Raw genomic sequence first — 16,853 nt, 5'->3', positions numbered from 1 at the left:
GTTTTTTCATGTTCAGCTGTGAAAGGCTGATATAACCCAAGCAGAACTGGGCCGTGGTCACACCTTGAAAGTAAAAGATAGATTTCAGGTAGAACACAGGTGTGCAGACTGTTTAATCTCAACATTTACTAACAGTGATTGGGAAAAAAAATCTAGGTGCACTCAGTCTCACTGGCAAGTTTTGTAAACAGAATCCTTCATTAAACAAGAGACTTTCAAACAACCAAAAATAAACAAACAACCCCAAAACCTTTTTTATTCCTCTCTCTCTGTTTTCTGTTAGCCTTTGCTTGGGGGCATGAGATGGGGAGCACAACTCCCCAGTTGCTTCAGTTTTTGCATGACATGGTTCAGGGTTCACTCTTGGACTTGGTTATTTCATTTATATATGTTCCAGAAGTGTTTGCTTCAAAACAACAAACCAAATGAAACTTCTGTTTTCAGGACATTTTTTTTCCTGGAAAGCAAAAAGTTATTTAATTTATTTGGAAGATGCACTTTGCAGAATCATGAGAAGAAAAGAGAGGAAAGGAAAGAAACAAGTATTTATTAAGTTCCTACTATGTGTCAGCCTATGTGCTTAGTACTTTTCAAATATTAGCCTGTATCTCAAATATTCTCCTTGCTCTATATTGCCTTATTCAAACAAAACTTCCAATTGAGGGTCCCCCCCCAACAATTTCAATACAGGTGAAGTTTTTTTTTTTCCCCAAAGGTAATGAAGTTTATCCATTTTTGAAATCCTAAACATATATTCTAGAGGACATAATCTTGCTCCAGATAGTGTCAAGACTCAATTGTCAGTTGTAAATTCACAGTCAAAACATTATTTTCAAAAACTAATATTATAACATTAGTTTTCATCATTTTCTTCCACCCAGTTCTGCTATGGATATAATACTTGCTTAATTGAACTATTCCTTAGACATTTAATAGTAGTAATGCACAGGTCAGCACATTAAAAACAACAAGAATTTATTAAGAATCTATCCTATGTCAGGCACTAAGTGCTGGGAATATAAAAATAGAGCCAAAACAAAGAAAAAAGAAAAAAAAAAAAGGACAAGTTAGCAGCAACTTTCTCATCTGACCAATGGGGATAATGATAATTGTAATTCTTTGTTCTCAGGTTTGTTGTAAGGATTAACAAAGATAATATAGGAGAAATACATTAAAAACCTTAAAGCAATATATAAATATCTATCTCTAACATTATTGGTAGATTTTGCAACTTAAATAGAATCAAATTTATTCTGAAAATGAAATGATCAACTTTCAAAGCATACTTGACTGTTTTATCAATAAATATTTCTATTGACTCAACATCTTATTCTGGTGGGAGAAAATATCATGATATGGTGTCTCTTGAATTAGATATACATAGTCCATGGATTTCAAGTCATTTAAACAGGTTTACCGAGAGAATGTCCTAGAAAATTGTGGATTCATCTTGTTAAGCATCTTCTTAACTAATTATTCAAATTTTACTTCTTTATTTCTATTGGTAATGAACTTGTTTGAACACAGGATCATTTCCCTATATAGTCTTTCAGTATAACTATCATTTATAAGTACATTTATAAATCATTCAGTATTTGCAAAGCATATGTATATGTGTATATATGTAATACACATTTGTGTATCAAAGTATATACACATATATATCCATATATATATATATATATATATATGTGAAATTTCATTTGATTCTGTTACAATAAACCTGTAAGTTACATGATATTATTATCCCCATTTTGTGGATAAGGAAAATAAGGCTAAGTGAGAGGATATCTTGTTTAGAGTCACACAGTAAAATATATGTTTGAGGTAGGATTTTAATAGAGGTCTTTTTGACTCCGAGTTTGGGAGTCTAGCTGCCTATGTAGTAAAAACACAATAAGTAACTTTCTAAAAATTAAACACTTCCCTAGTTACCTCATATCATTCCTTATAATTTTGGTTTTTTATTCTTTTAATCATTTTTGTCCATTTGAGCTTGTATACTTTCACTTCTGGGAGTTCTGATAGCAGAATCCCATTTAATCATCTTTAACAGGACATCTAATTGGCATATCAAATGCAGACTCATTAAATTTTGAGCTTGTTGCTCCATTGTTCAGAAGAGTGCTGTGTCATTGGTTTACTTTATTATAACATGAATAATTTATAAACAATAAATTACAAGCATAGTTTTGTACAAAACTGGTTGTTTTGCCAGTTCCAAGGTAGTGGTTGTTTGGAAAGAAAATATGATTGTAACTGTATTTGAATGGCATAGAAGGTACCCTTAATAAAAGTTGGCTTGCTTTTCAAAAAACTTTGTATTGGTAATGTTTTGAGGTTTGGTGCCTTATTTTTTTTTCTTTCAGTAAAGAATGCTTCCTGGATTTTGGACTTGAACTGTTGACTTATATGCTATGGTTAGCATCTTCAGAGCAATCCCAGGGATAGTGTGGCTTCCTTTGAGGCAAGGGCAAATGAGAGAGATTTTCATTTTCATGAAAATTGATATTCAGATGATATTGTGAATGGAGAATCTATAAAAATAAAGGACAAGTATTAACTCATAGTGTAGGATAGTGGAATGAGAAGTTTTCTGATTAAAGATATATCGGGCTACTTATGGGCACTTATACTATCAAAGTCTTTAGACTCAATCAAACAGCAATTCATTTTTTCCAAGTAATTTATTTTCTCTATATTAATGTTTTTTCTCCCAAATAAATACATGCTTAATCTCTCAGCTTCAGTATCCTATTGGTAAAATAATTTCTGCACTACCTATTTCATTGAACTCATTATATTAATTATTTTTTCTTCCCAAACCTCACACTCGTTTTTTACTTGCTATTATTATTGAGCACATCAATATCTGCCATTCTGTTTCATCTAGAGTCTCACTTTCTCTCACACTCATCATATTTAATCTATTTCCATCTTCTATTCAGCTATCAAAATGATCTTCCTCTATCTGAAATTTTACCATATTATTGCCCTATTTATTCAATTCCATGGGTTTCCTATTACTGCTCAAAACATATAAATTCTTCTGCCAGTTTTTTTAAAGCCCATCTAAAACCTGACCACTTCCCACTTTTCCAGTCTTTTTATATCTTTCTCACCTCCATGTATCCTTTAATTGAATGATACTGTCCTCATTGCTATTCCTCACACAAGGCATTTGATTTCTTAACTCCAAGCAATTTCCATTCTTTTTCCTTAGTTATCTCCAATATCTGGAATGATTTTCTCTGTTTTATGAATTCCCCAACTTCTTTCAAGTCTTAGTTGAAATCCTATTTGTGCAAGAAGACTTTGCTAGTTCCTTTTAAGGCTAATACTTTCTTAAGATTACCCTGAAAATTATTTTGTGTGTTTCTTATTTATATTTAGTAGCTTGTTTATTGTTTCCCTGGTTAGATTGTGAACTCCTCAAAGGTAAATATTTATTGCTTTAGCACAACTCCTGACACCAAGTAAATATTTAATAAAAGCTTGTTGGCTTGAGTTATTGGATGTTATGGTAAAAGCACAATATAAATCCTAAAAGTACTACAGAAATGAAATATTTACTAAAAATGACAGTTAAATATTAAAAATGCCTCCACATTAGATTTCTAATTTAGCAAAATTTATTGTGTCATTATATACAAGTACTCTTTCCTTAGATGTGGAAATCCTCTTTATAATCTTTCAGAATAATATTCATTAACATAAACAAGTATTAATGTCTATCTAATTCTTCTTCCTCTTTTTTACAATTCTTCCTTGATGACTAATTTCTATTTCCCATTCAACTAATACATTCTTCTAAATTGAATCTTTTTAAAAATTTTCTTCTTTCAAACTGCTTTTCAAAGAAATCGATCATCCTCTTACCAGTGAAGCATTTACATAAATGTTCTCTTTATCGTTCTTTTCTATGAATACCATCTTTTGTTTCCTAAAATAGTGCATGTTTTCCATATGGAACCAAATGCAAAGGAATGGAATTTTCCAAAGATAGTTTCATGCAAAAAGATTAATAGAAATATATAGTAATGAGGTAAAATACTTTTTGATCATGCTATGCCTTGAAATTAAATGATATAATTATTATTATTAAATGATATGGTCAGATTAAGGCTATTTTATAGGCTATTATAAAAATTTACAGTAATTTCTTGAGTAATTTAGGGTTCTGAAGTTATGGTCTAGTTTCTTTGTAGGAAACTTTTATTTAAAATCTCTAACAAAAATCCTACTGTGGTTCTTTTATAGTTTTTATTAATTAAAAATACCTTTATCATTTCTCTTTACCTTTTAAAACTTAAAAAAAAAAACTGGAATGATAGTCTCTTACATACCTCAAAGCTTTTTTTTTTAACTCTGTAGAGACAAAAGGCTATAATTATGGCAATTAACTGTCTTTAGATATTTCATGAATATTTGAGTCAAAAAGCCCAACTGTCTCTAGTAGCCTGAAGAAATATAATTCATGAGTCATGTACATGTTTTCTGGTGACTTTGAACATAAAACACCAAGGTTCTAAATTCTAAAAACCCTTAGAGTTTCAGCAACATTCTAAAATACCAAGCTGACTATTTTGACACCTTTCAAAATGTCCAAATGATAAATTTATTTCTTACAACTATAATAATAGTTGACCTTTATAAAATTCTTTGCATGAATTGCCTTATTTGCTATTCACAGCAACTCAGTAAAGGAACTATAGCAATCATTATCCCTATTTTATAGATTAGGAAATTGAGACTCAAGTTAAATAGGTTTTCCATTATCAGCTAATGTCATTCTCTCCTAACTTCTTGATCACTCTTTTCATCCCTGTCATGCCACCTGTTATATGTAGCTTCCCTTACCTCACCCAAATTTCTTATAAAAAAACATCCCAGATGTTTCAGTTGTTTTCTGTCCTCATCTCCCACCAGACCTTGGAGCATATGTTGCTAAAGATGGAAGGGCTCATCTAGCCCAGATTTCTGATTTTAAAGATGAGATAATTAAATCAGATCATAGAGATTGAAAGTATATATTAGGATGGAAGAGGTTGTTAGTTACATGCAAAAGATGGTTGTTTTCATTGTTTATCTTTCATTCTCAAACAGGTATCAGAGAGGTAATGCCATAATATGCAAGGGAATTAAATTGAAGTGAAGGAGGGTTGTGCAAGATCACTGGCCTCACTTTTACCTCCAGAACTATCTGGGTCCATTGGACAGATATAGATCGGAACCACTAAAGATGCCCTGAATGTAATGGAGATCTTGGCTTTTAAAAAATCTTAAAAGCTAAGGTCTTCAATAGGTCTGTTTGATTGAGGAAAATTAAGGGGGCCAACAAAATGTTAAAAATACATACTGTCATCTGATAGTATTTCTGTTGTAACATCTTTCAAGGAATTTTGAATAATTTTTTATGTAAAGATAAGGAGGTTTTTTTGGAAGAGAGTTTTCAAGGCAGTGATTTGGGTTCAAATCCTTTTTTCATAGTTAGAAAAAAACAAAGGAGAAACCATATGTGTTCTCTAAATCTTTCAATCAGTTGGGGAACAGCAAACCTCTTGCTTTCCATTCCCATAATTAGAAATTGCCCTCCTCTAGACTTTGATTTGGAATCTAAGTCAGTGACAAAATATACTGCTTCATCAATAATAGTTGAAATGTGATTTATTCTTTCATCTTCAGCTGAAACAGTTATGATGCTTGCTTATCTAATCTTTTTTTAGCTTCATTATAAACTTAGTTCTTCTTCTGTTTCTCCATCTGCTTTTTTGCCATCTGCTTTGCCACTAATCTCTAAGGACCATACAACTTTATCATCTGACTTGCAGTTTAAACTTTCTGTATCTGTTGAACCCCTTATCAGAACAAGAGTTTCTTGAAAGGAGAAGCCACCACTGTTTTCCCTCTTATATCTCTGGTGGCTTGAGTGCTTTACACAAAATAAGCACTTAATAAATGATTAGTTTTATTTTCCAAACCACAAAATTGTTTGCTTTCTGTAGGCTTACAAAGAGTTCTCAGAAGAGTCGCTGATGATAATAGTCTTATACACAGAAAATGGTGGTGATAGATTTCCAATTGAATGCAAGTTCCTTAGGAAGAGGGACATCTTTTTGTTTTGTCTTTGTCTTCCCAGGTCCTGGCACATAGTAGGTATTTAAAAACATGTGTTGAAATGAACTAAATTCCAGGTTTCCCAGGGAACACCCACATATAATATTCCTGGACTGGCATTACAGATCTATCATAAGAGAACCCTGTGTGGGCTGACTGTGGCAAAAGCAAAATGAAAAATGAGGCAAGAGGTGAGGTATACTCTTCATAGAAGGGGAGAAAAAATCATGTGTCTATATGTGTTCCCCTGTGGGAAAATATTAAGAGGGAAAAAATGAGAGAAGTGGAAAGAAAACATGTCTCCCATTTGGTTTAAAAGTGTGATGGGACTAATTAGTTTAAACATCATTTCTAGAAGCAAGTAAGACTCTGAAAACATTTAGTATGTCTAGAAATAAGAGGTTATAATAAGATTGAGTGGGGAAAAGAACCTCTTCTGCAGAAACTAATCAGCCGTGTGGGTGTCCCTGCTTGCCTGTTGACTTCATGGCTCTGCAAAGCTTTGTTTGGCTGTACTTCTTTCTGGAAAAGCACTTCTTTGAGAAAGTATTTCTTGCATCTACAAAGTGATAGAACTAACAAGGAAAGCTTACAGAAAAAACACCCATTTTAATTTACCTTACATATTTTAGAAACTGCTTGCTCAGCTGTCATTGGGAATACTGACTTTTAATATATATATATATATATATATATATATATATATATATATATATATATATATATATCTGCTATCACATTATTGAGACTTACTGTTGAGAAAGATCCAGGAATTGGATTTTTTTGTTTGTTTTTTGACATTCATATAAATACTTCTTTCCCTGTTGGATCATGAAGACTTGATTATTGAAGAAAAATTTATTACACCATTAAAAAAAAGATAGGCAACTTGAACACTGAAAGTTAAAGGTTCATTCAGGGAGCAACTAAAATAAGGCTCAGTTTAATAAACCTTATATAGGTTTCTTCTATATGAAGTAAGCTGTCAGGGTTTGTTTTTTCCAGGAAGGTAGTATTACTTTCTTTAAGGGAGAATGACAGTAGAATATAATTAACAAAGTTTCACTCTAATAATTAATAATAAGGTTTAATTTGCTTTGAATGGATGGAAAATCATTTATTAAGTGCTTATTATGTGTAAAGCACTGAGCCACCAGAGATATAAGAGGGAAAACAGTGGTGGTTTCTCCTTTCAAGAAGCTCTCGTTCTTATAAGAGGTTCAAAAAATACAGAAAGTTTAAACTGCAAGTCAGATGATAAAGTTGTATGGTCCTTAGAGGTTAGTGGCAAAGCAGATGGCAATACATCTTCTTTACTAACATTTCCACTGATAAAATTTTATGGTTTTGATTTTGCACCATTTGGCAGGCCAAGGACTTTGGTGGCAAACTAGTTATTAGCCAGACTTTTAGTAGCTGTAGACAGAGCATTTGTTGAAGTAGTTTCCAGATCATGAATCCATAAGGATTGCTTCCTAGGATGAGGGCTGAGGGGCAGGAACAACCTATAAACAACCTCTAAAAGAACAACTATTCCCAAAGCTTTGGGCCTTATTGACTTGTCTGTCAAGAGCAATTAGTCAGCAACTAATGTTGGTTGTGGCCAGAAAAGTGGGACCCTTCTCCACACTGATTTATCCCATTGATGATGGTTGGATCTGAACTTGAAACAGGGTTGGTGGTCTATGAATGCTGTATTCTCAAAGCTCCTTGAATTAGGCTCCTGGTGTATCTCAACTGGTCCTGAGGGAAAGTGGTGATGGTTTGACTTTTCAGGCACATAACACCCCATTCCCCCACCCCCTCTCTCTTAAGGTGCCTTTATGTTTCAACTTGAAGGAAGATTCATAACATTACATAATTGACTCCAGTAAAACATCTGCTGAATGTGAAGGACCACAATAAATAATTTTTTCTCCAGATACTCTGATATGGCATCTTGCCCCATAAATAAGGAGAACCAGTGTCTGCCTGCCATTTACTAATATGTCACCTCCCTCATGTTCTTTCAAGAAAAATTTATAAAAGACATATTTCTGTCCCTCTTTGTATATAGATCTCCAGTTAAAGCACCATCATCATTTTGGACAGATGTTTACTGAATATCTACTCATACTTATAAGGCATTGAGAATGCAAAAAAAAATATGAAGAAAAATGCATACAATCAAAGTAGTAAGTGTCCATTTGAGGTAGTATGACATATCCTTTAAAAGATAAAGAACAATGGAAACAGCATATAATGGCAGAATTGTAGATTTAGAGTTGAAACAAACCTAATAGTCCATCAAGATAAAAGAACCTCATTTTACAGATGAGATAATTTAGATACAGAAGTTAAGTGACCAGCCCAAAGCCACAAGGCCAAGTGTCTGAGGCAGGGTTTAAATTCTAGTCTTCTTACTCCATGTCCAGTTCTATCCCCTACCTCGCTTAAGTGCAAGTGCATCATATAAACAGTATCGGAATTGTATTGAAATAACTGTGATATATGATATGAAATGAAATTGTGAATAATGGTTCTAGCCCATTATTGGACGAGGGAGTGAAAATATGCTAAGATTACAACATGCCCGTGAATTTTTAATGAGAATTTTGATGAATAACATATGGTATTCAGGAGTCCCCAAGCAGAGGAAATGATTTACCACTCAAAGATAGAGGAGATAGAGCTTTATTTAAGTGCACAGAAAAAATTTGAGTCTTCATTGCCTCTTATATGTCTTTATCAACTTAACTTACTCAATGGTAGGGAACTGAGGTAAGAAAGAGGAATTCCTTACTTGAGATGACATATTCAATACTACAATATGGGTTAACCTGAAACAAGCAGTTATAGAAGAGGGAGGTTTAGCTCCAGACTTAAAAAGAATCCGGCATGAGCCCAGCCAAGAGAACTATTATAATTCACATAGGTAGGAAAGATGGCTATACAAACATTAAGAATAGAAGTTGCCAACTAAATCTAGTTGGGATAATTGTTTTATAGCATCAAGCAAAACAGAACAAATGATAGAATGAGAATGAGAGAATATCCAGTTGTCATAGACCAGCTTCTTCAGGTAATAGAAGGGGAGGTCCCACTTGTAGGTAAGTAGTTTTGGATCCCATAGAGATAAAGATTTTAAAATTTGGGGGAAGCTGGAACTTCCCCAACTGGTATAATGTAGAATCTCACAGATAATTGTGCTTGGGGAAGTGAAGAAAAAGAACATGTCAGACTCTCATATCTATAATGAGAGTTAGAAAAGCACTTTATGGAATGACCTTTGAAAGGTAAACCTAGCCAGTATCATAATATTAGAATTATAATTGAGATAATATCAAAGATTAGACAGTTAAAGGGAAAAAAGATCTGGCAGGAAGAAGCTAAGAAAAGTAGCATAATGCTAGAGCACAAGATAAGGATTAACTAAAAACTTTTTAAACTAAAACTCCTAATCTTTTATTTAGTTCTCCTCCTCAACACTCCCCGTACATACTGCATGTTCCTCTTTCATTTCAAATGCCCTTTAAACCACCTAAAAGGGAGATATGATGTTAGGAGAGAACAGGAGAGCAGAAGAGCAAGCAAAACATCTTTTCCAAAAACCACAAAAAAGTAAATGAGATCTAAAGCTAGATATCTACAGGGGGCACTCATGAGCCAAGATTTGAATTTGTGGTGGGAAAGAAAAATGTAATTAAACTATGAGGGAAGCCAATGAAAATACCCCATATAGATGCAGGGATTAAAAACATGTTTGGTTTTTTTTATAAACATTGATCAGTATGTTTCAATACAATTGGATAACTTCGTGATCCTGTGTATTTCATTTTATGTCTTTAAAAAGATTTTTCTGAGGGATCCCTAAATTCTGCCAGTCTGCACTGGAAGTGGTTGGGGAGAGGGAGGAACATGGCACACACACAAAAAGTTAAGAACCCCTGATAGATAGGGAGAACAGCTCCATTCAGTAAGTCTTTATCAAGCACCTACTGTGTTCAAGATTGGATACTAGATGTTGTGAAGGATATAATGAACAAGTGGACAATGCTCTAAAAGAAAGTCTTCTTAATGCATGGTTCTAACCATGTCAGCCCTTTCACAAAACCTCGACTCAAAAATCTTCAGAAATTTCCCATCATCTAGAAAAAGATTGATAAACTGTTAACCTGGCACTTAATGATTCCCACCACAACCTGACTCCTTCACTGCCTTTATACTTTCCAATGGTATCCAAATAGATCAAGGGAACATGCAGTCAGGTTTATGCCATATGGGTTAAGTATCAATGAGTCATTAGCCTAACTCACCTTTCCAATCTTATTTCATACTACCTTTCTCCACTTATTTTATCTTATAGACCACGTTGACTACCTGCTGTTGCCTGTCTTTCTCTGTTCTTTTCCATCTTCAGGCATTCCTACCAACCTTTCTGCTGCTTAGAGCTTACTCTTCCTGTGTTTCCAGTTGTTGAAACTTTCTTTCATAGAATCCCACAAACTCACCTTGGCTTTTTTTTTTTTTATTTCCTACCCTCTGACTAAAAGTAATACCCCTGTATCACTTAAATAGTCCTAGAAAATATTCCTAAGATATCCCTATTTATTCCATTGCATTTGACTTATACATAGCATTGCTCATAACCCAACTTCCAATGATGGTAAATTCTATAATCAAAAACTGGAGGATTAATTGCCTTTGTTTTTGTTTTTAATTTTTGGATCCTTAGACTCTAGTAGAGGGGCTATTATAAAGATAAAAATATTTATGTAATTAGAGACATATAACCCTTCCTGGTCAGCTAGATGGCTCAGTAGGTATTGTTGGATGCATAGTCAGGAAGACTTATCTTCCTAAATTGAAATCTAGTTTCAGGTTCTTTTAAAAAAATTATTGGATTCAGTCACTGAAATCTTTCTTCAGTTATTTTTAAATTTTAAAAAAATTCAATAGTATTTTATTTTTTCAAAAACATGTAAAGATAGTTTTCAATATTCATTTTTGTAAGACTTTGTGTTTCAGATTTTTCTCCCTCTCTCCCTTACCTTCCTGCTCCCCAATTCAGCAAGTAACCTGATATAGATTAAATATGTACAATTCTTTTAAACATATTTCCATATTTGTTATGTGAAAGAAAAAAATCAGAATAAAAAGAAAAAAACATGAGAATAAAATCAAAAGTTGAAAATACAGTGCTTCAATCCATATTCAGTATCCATAGTTTGCTCTAAGGATGCAGATGGCATTTTCCATCCCAAATCTATTTGAATTGCCTCAAATCACTCCATTATTGTGATCTCAGACTCTCAATAGCTGTGTGATACTGGGCAAGTCACTTAACCTTGTTTGCCTCAGTTCCTCATCTGTAAAATGAGCTGGAGAAGGTAATGCCAAGCCACTCCAATATCATTGCCAAGAAAACCCCAAATGGAGCCACAATGAGTCAGACATGACTGAAAAATGATTGAACAATTTCCTGATTCTAAGCCCAGCCCTCTATCCATTACACACTGCTACCTCTGCTTTCTTACTAGATTGTTGTGTAGGAAGCCCTCCATCAACTTAAATGTTAACTTAAATGTGGGGAAGCCATCAGCCTCTTCAGGTGTTCTCAAACTTCAGTCTATTTGACATCTTTTCAGCACCGAATAATATCTTAGCATAAAAGAAATCAACATTGCACTGAAGGGGAAGAGGAAATAGCTTCCAAAAGTATTAGTTGCTGCTTTCACTTTCCTTTAGAGAAAAAGAAATAGTAGAAAAACAAATAGACATATTAATCCTAAATTCTCACCTTGAAATGAAATAAATTAAATTGGCAAAAACTAATCTTTTAAGGAGGAAGAATAGGTAGTCACTTTCTTGGTGTAATTTGATGAATGATGAACAGGATATTCTGTTTTAGAATATTTTCATCAAGCTTATTATATTTTATGAAATCCTACCATTGGTGATTCATTCTTTTGGTTTTAGTCTTATACTTTACCAAACTTAATCCTGCATCCAAAGTGTTAGTGAAAACTCATTGCTATATTCTTCAAACTATATTCATTGGATTCTAATGTTCTATCAGTTGTAGTCAGGAAATGCCTGAGAAAATTTTGATTTGATTCACTAAACATGTATTAGATACATGACTATATAGAGAGAAGTGGAAAGGACTTCAGAAACTATTTAATCCAAACCCCCAGATTGTACAAATGAGGAAACTGAGGTCCAGGGAATAAGTGAATGATTTGCCTAGGTCATTGAGCTAGTTAGCATCAGAGGCAACATATGAACCCCGGTCTTCTTACATTAGAACCAATTTTTTCCCTTTATCACTGCCTCCTATATGCAAAGAACTATGCTAATTCCTCAAGATAAAAAAGACAAAAAAGAAATACTTACTTCCCCAAGAAGCTTACATTGTACTAAGGGGAATTAATAATCATTTTCCTTTTGAAATATTAAATTGAAAATTATTATGCATGTATAATATACATATAAACTTTTTGGCTTGAAAATAGGTTTCATATCCTTTATTTTGTTCCAGAATTTTCTCAATTTCCCTTTTCCCTAGGAGTGTTCCATTCCTATAAGCTTTTATGAAACCCCTCATTATATTTCATGTCCCGAACTATTCCACAGCCAAATCAATTTGGGAAACAAACTTCCTCATGGGGATTAGTTAGTTGACAGGTAGCCAAGAACCTAGAGTCTTTTGGAGGTGGTACATGGGACAGGTCAGGAGTAAGGGAGAGAAAGCTCTGAAGAGAGATAGGAGAGCAAAGAAGATGAGCAGAAAGCCCCTTTTCCCACAGTTTTGCTTAGGACTGGCTCTCGCTGGAACCAGCTGCACATATTTGCAGAGTGGCTGGCTGGGGTTAAGGGCACAACCTGAAGCCAAGGAATGAGTTCTGTTGTGATGTTTTGCTTTTTTTTTTCATGAAATTACTGGGACCATATGGGTATCAAACCCACAAAATTGGCCTTATTAGCCCCATATACTAAAATTACTAACCAGTCCAAAAACACTGCCTTCCTCCCCAATTTCCACTCCCTCCCCCCAAAATATCTTTAGTTCAGTCCCCAAAAAGACATGGAGTCTAAGTTTCCAAGAGACTTCAAACATTTGAGGGGATTTGGCACAAAAAAGTGCAGTAGCTTCTTATTTCAGTATGAACCTTGAGGCCAGTTTGGCGTGACTCTTAATTTCACAGTGACAATTCTGCGTGCATTTAAAAGAACAGCTTTCTGGTTGAATAGAAAACAAAATTAAGGAGTAATCTGTATTTGGAAGGGGTAAAAGACAACCTCAGAGAGAGAGAGAGAGAGAGAGAGAGAAACAGAGACAGAGAGAAATCTTTTCTAAAATGTATTATTCTTGTTTTGAAATAGATCAAATAATTGAATATAGCTTCTCTCTTTTGTGAAATGAACAGACTTTCAACACGACTACTTTTCTTCTGCAGAATACTATAGAAATCATTGTGACATGCACAGGAACCCAGAAGTAGAAATTACAGGAACATAAAGTAACATATTATGTTGGATCACAGCATCCCTGCTATACATATGTAAAGATCATAATGTACATGAGATAATTTTCTCTGTGTGCTTCTCTATCTCTTTCACATATGTTTATTTCATCAAAAAATGTGAATGCTGAAACTAAAGTTAGGAACATTTGGCGGATTTGGGCCACTCCTTGGAGAAAGAGTCCAGCTGAGCATGGGAACTCCTACTTAGAATCCTTACTGTTGGAGAGACATGGTGGCTAGACAATCCAGTTTTCTATGCTCCTGGGAACAGGAGACCACCAGTTACCTAATAAAGAATGAACTCACCCTGGTCAAATGTAAAGCAGCCCAGAGTTTTGTCCTATTACTGATGCAACTATGAGTAGCTGCTCTACTTCCATCATATGTCAGGTTGGAAGATCCAGTCCCTACAAGGAAAAATGAGGGCAGAGACACAGATAAAATCCCCCACAAGATCAGTAGTGAGAATTCAGGTCTGGACAGTATTAATCAGTCTACTTAGAAAGAACAGACCAACCCCAAGAAGGAGCATTTGGTGGTTTTAGTCCAGTGACTGGTTAAATGACTAGTCAATAATTTATCCCAAGGTATAGCCCTAGGTCATCATCATAAATTACTGAAGTGTAACAGGATAAGTTGATTTTGAAACAGTTATCAAACATAATTCCTAATTGTGAATTTGTAGTTGTTCTTAATAACATAGTACACACTATCCCCACACCCCCCATAATTAAACTGCATAAGGATATATAAGAAAAGTAAGATACTGTGTTGAGCATCCAAGAACATCTGTTTATTATTGCTTTCTGCCTGTTGCAATGTGGTTTCCAGACCCTCTAGTGATAACCTTATTTTCAAGACTAGTGAAGAATTCAGAATTCAACAGTTCTATTGCTTAGATCTTGGATAAAGTGACATTTAAACTACTCCAAAAAAGGAGTGGGCTTATTAACATTTTCATATAATCAGAGAATACTGGAATACTAGAGTTAACATTAAATCATTTCATTCAACATCCCACCTAGTTCAAGAATTCTGTCCACAATATCATCAGTAGTTCTTTTATCCAGGCTTTATTTGAATCCTCCCAGGGACAAGATCTCACTACTGCGTAATTAGTCCTTTCTAATTTTGGATAGTCCTGTTAAATCTGTCTCCTTATAGATTCCACATACTCTTCCCTCCTAATGCAATTATAGTTTTTATGTTTAGAGATAAGCTACTATACTGTTCCTGTTCTAAATCTTTTTTTTTCCTTGAGGAATGATCCTCATTTTCTGCAATGATTCTTGACTTTTTTGCAAATCTGGATATAATCTTTCCTCTGGATATCTTTCAGCTCATCAATGCTTCTCATAAAATGCAAGGCACAGAACTTTACACAAATCTTCCATTTGTGGGCTTAGTCCTAACTACAGAGGGTTTATCATTTCCTTTATTAAGAACACTAAATAAATAGTGGTAATTCAATCTTATACTGTCTTCCTCTCCTATCCCAGGAGTTTGCTTTGAAAATAGGGTTGCCATTATTATTTTGTTGCCTAAAGCCATGTCACATTATAGTGACTTGGAAGCACCAGATATAGTGTTTGCTATAGACAAAACTTCTTAGACATTTCAACTAGTATCACGTTAGATTTCTTGAAACTTTCAATGAGCTAAATTAGGAGTAGCATGGGGAAGTGCAAAGGGCAACTTCAAATGGAGTTTGTGGAGACCCAAAATTAAATTTATTCTCTAGCATTTACTAGCTATATGGCCATGGATATAGAGTCTAATCTCTCTAAGTCTCAGATTATTCATCCACAAAATGATGATATTAATATTCAATTCAGCAGGTAGCTAGGTAGTACAATGGATAGACTGCTGAATTTGGAGTCTGGAAGAAAGGATTCCATTCTTATCTAAGACACTCAACTCTGGATATCACCTAATCTCTCTGTGCCTCAGTTTCTTTTTTAAAAAATAGCTTTTTATTTTCAAAATACATGCAAAGACAGCCTTTAACATTCATCCCTGGAAAGTCCTGTGTTCCAAATTTTTCTCCTTTTCTCTCATCCCCTTCCCTAGACAGCAAGTAATCCAATATATGTTAAACATGTACAATTCTTTTATTTATATTTCCACATATATCATACTTCACAAGAAAAATCAGATCAAAAAGAAAAAAAAAGAAAACAACAAACAAACAAAAAGCAAGCAAACAGCAATAAAAACAATGTGAAAAAACTATGGTTTGATCCCCATTCAGTCCTGACAGTCTTCTATCTGGAAGCAGATGGCTCTCTCTATCACAAATCTATTGAAATTGGTTTGAATTCACCTCATTGTTGAAAAGAGCCACCTTCATCAGAGTTGATCATCATATAATCTTGTTATTTCTGTGTGCAATGTTCTCTTGGTTCTACTCACTTCACTTGGCATCAGTTCATGTAAGTCTCTCCAGGCCTTTCTGAAATCATCCTGTTGGTGGTTCTTATGGAACAGTAATATTCCATAGCATTCATATCCCACAACTTATTCAGCCATTCCCTAACTGATGGATATCTACTCAGTTTCCAGTTCCTTGCTACTATAAAAAAGACTGCTACATCATTTTCACACATGTGGGTCCTTTTTCCCTTTATTATGATCTCTTTGGTAGAGTAGAGACACTGCTAAATCAAAGGGTATGTGCAGTTTGATAACACTTTGGGCATAGTTCTAAACTGCTCTCCAAAATGGCTGGATGTATTCACAATTCCACCAACGTGTCAGCGTCCCAGTTTTCCCACATCCCCTCCAACATTTATCATTATCTTTTCCTGTCATTTTAGCCAATCTAGAGGTATGTAGTAGTACCACAAAGTTATCTAAATTTACATGTCTTTGCTTAATAGGGATTTAGAGCATTTTTTCATATGACTAGAAATGGTTTTAATTTCTTTGTATGAAAATTGTTCATATCCTTTGACCATTTATCAGTTGGAGATGGCTTGTATTATAAATTTAAATTAATTCTGTATTATTTTACAAATGAGGCCTTTATTAAAACCCTTGAATGTAAAGTTTTTTTTTTCCACTTTTCTGCTTCCCTTCTAATCTCATCTACATTTGGTTTTGTTTGCATAAAAACTTTTAAATTTAATATTATAAAAATTAAACATTTTGCATTTCATACTGTATTGTAGTTCTTTGTGTGCCTCAGTTTCTTGTTCTGTAAAATGGGGATAATAAAAGTACCTACCA

The 16,853-nt window shown here is 34.0% G+C and overlaps 1 protein-coding gene and 1 long non-coding RNA gene across 2 annotated transcripts in view; one reads left to right on the top strand and one right to left on the bottom strand.

Moving 5' to 3' along the window:
• ADAMTSL1 (ADAMTS like 1) overlaps positions 1-16,853 on the top strand; it is a 1,023,200-nt gene that overhangs the window by 570,447 nt on the left and 435,900 nt on the right. The gene's annotated exons all lie outside the window — the stretch shown is intronic.
• Positions 2,128-16,853, bottom strand: part of LOC116422608 — a 100,601-nt gene continuing 85,875 nt past the window's right edge. Inside the window, exon 2 of the long non-coding RNA XR_004233251.1 lies at positions 2,128-2,537. This is a non-coding gene — a long non-coding RNA (uncharacterized LOC116422608). The remainder of the gene's footprint in view (positions 2,538-16,853) is intronic.

Source organism: Sarcophilus harrisii, chromosome 1 (assembly GCF_902635505.1).
Source record: "Sarcophilus harrisii chromosome 1, mSarHar1.11, whole genome shotgun sequence".
Classification (NCBI taxonomy): Eukaryota; Metazoa; Chordata; class Mammalia; order Dasyuromorphia; family Dasyuridae; genus Sarcophilus; species Sarcophilus harrisii.
This window is presented reverse-complemented; position numbering and strand designations above follow the sequence as displayed.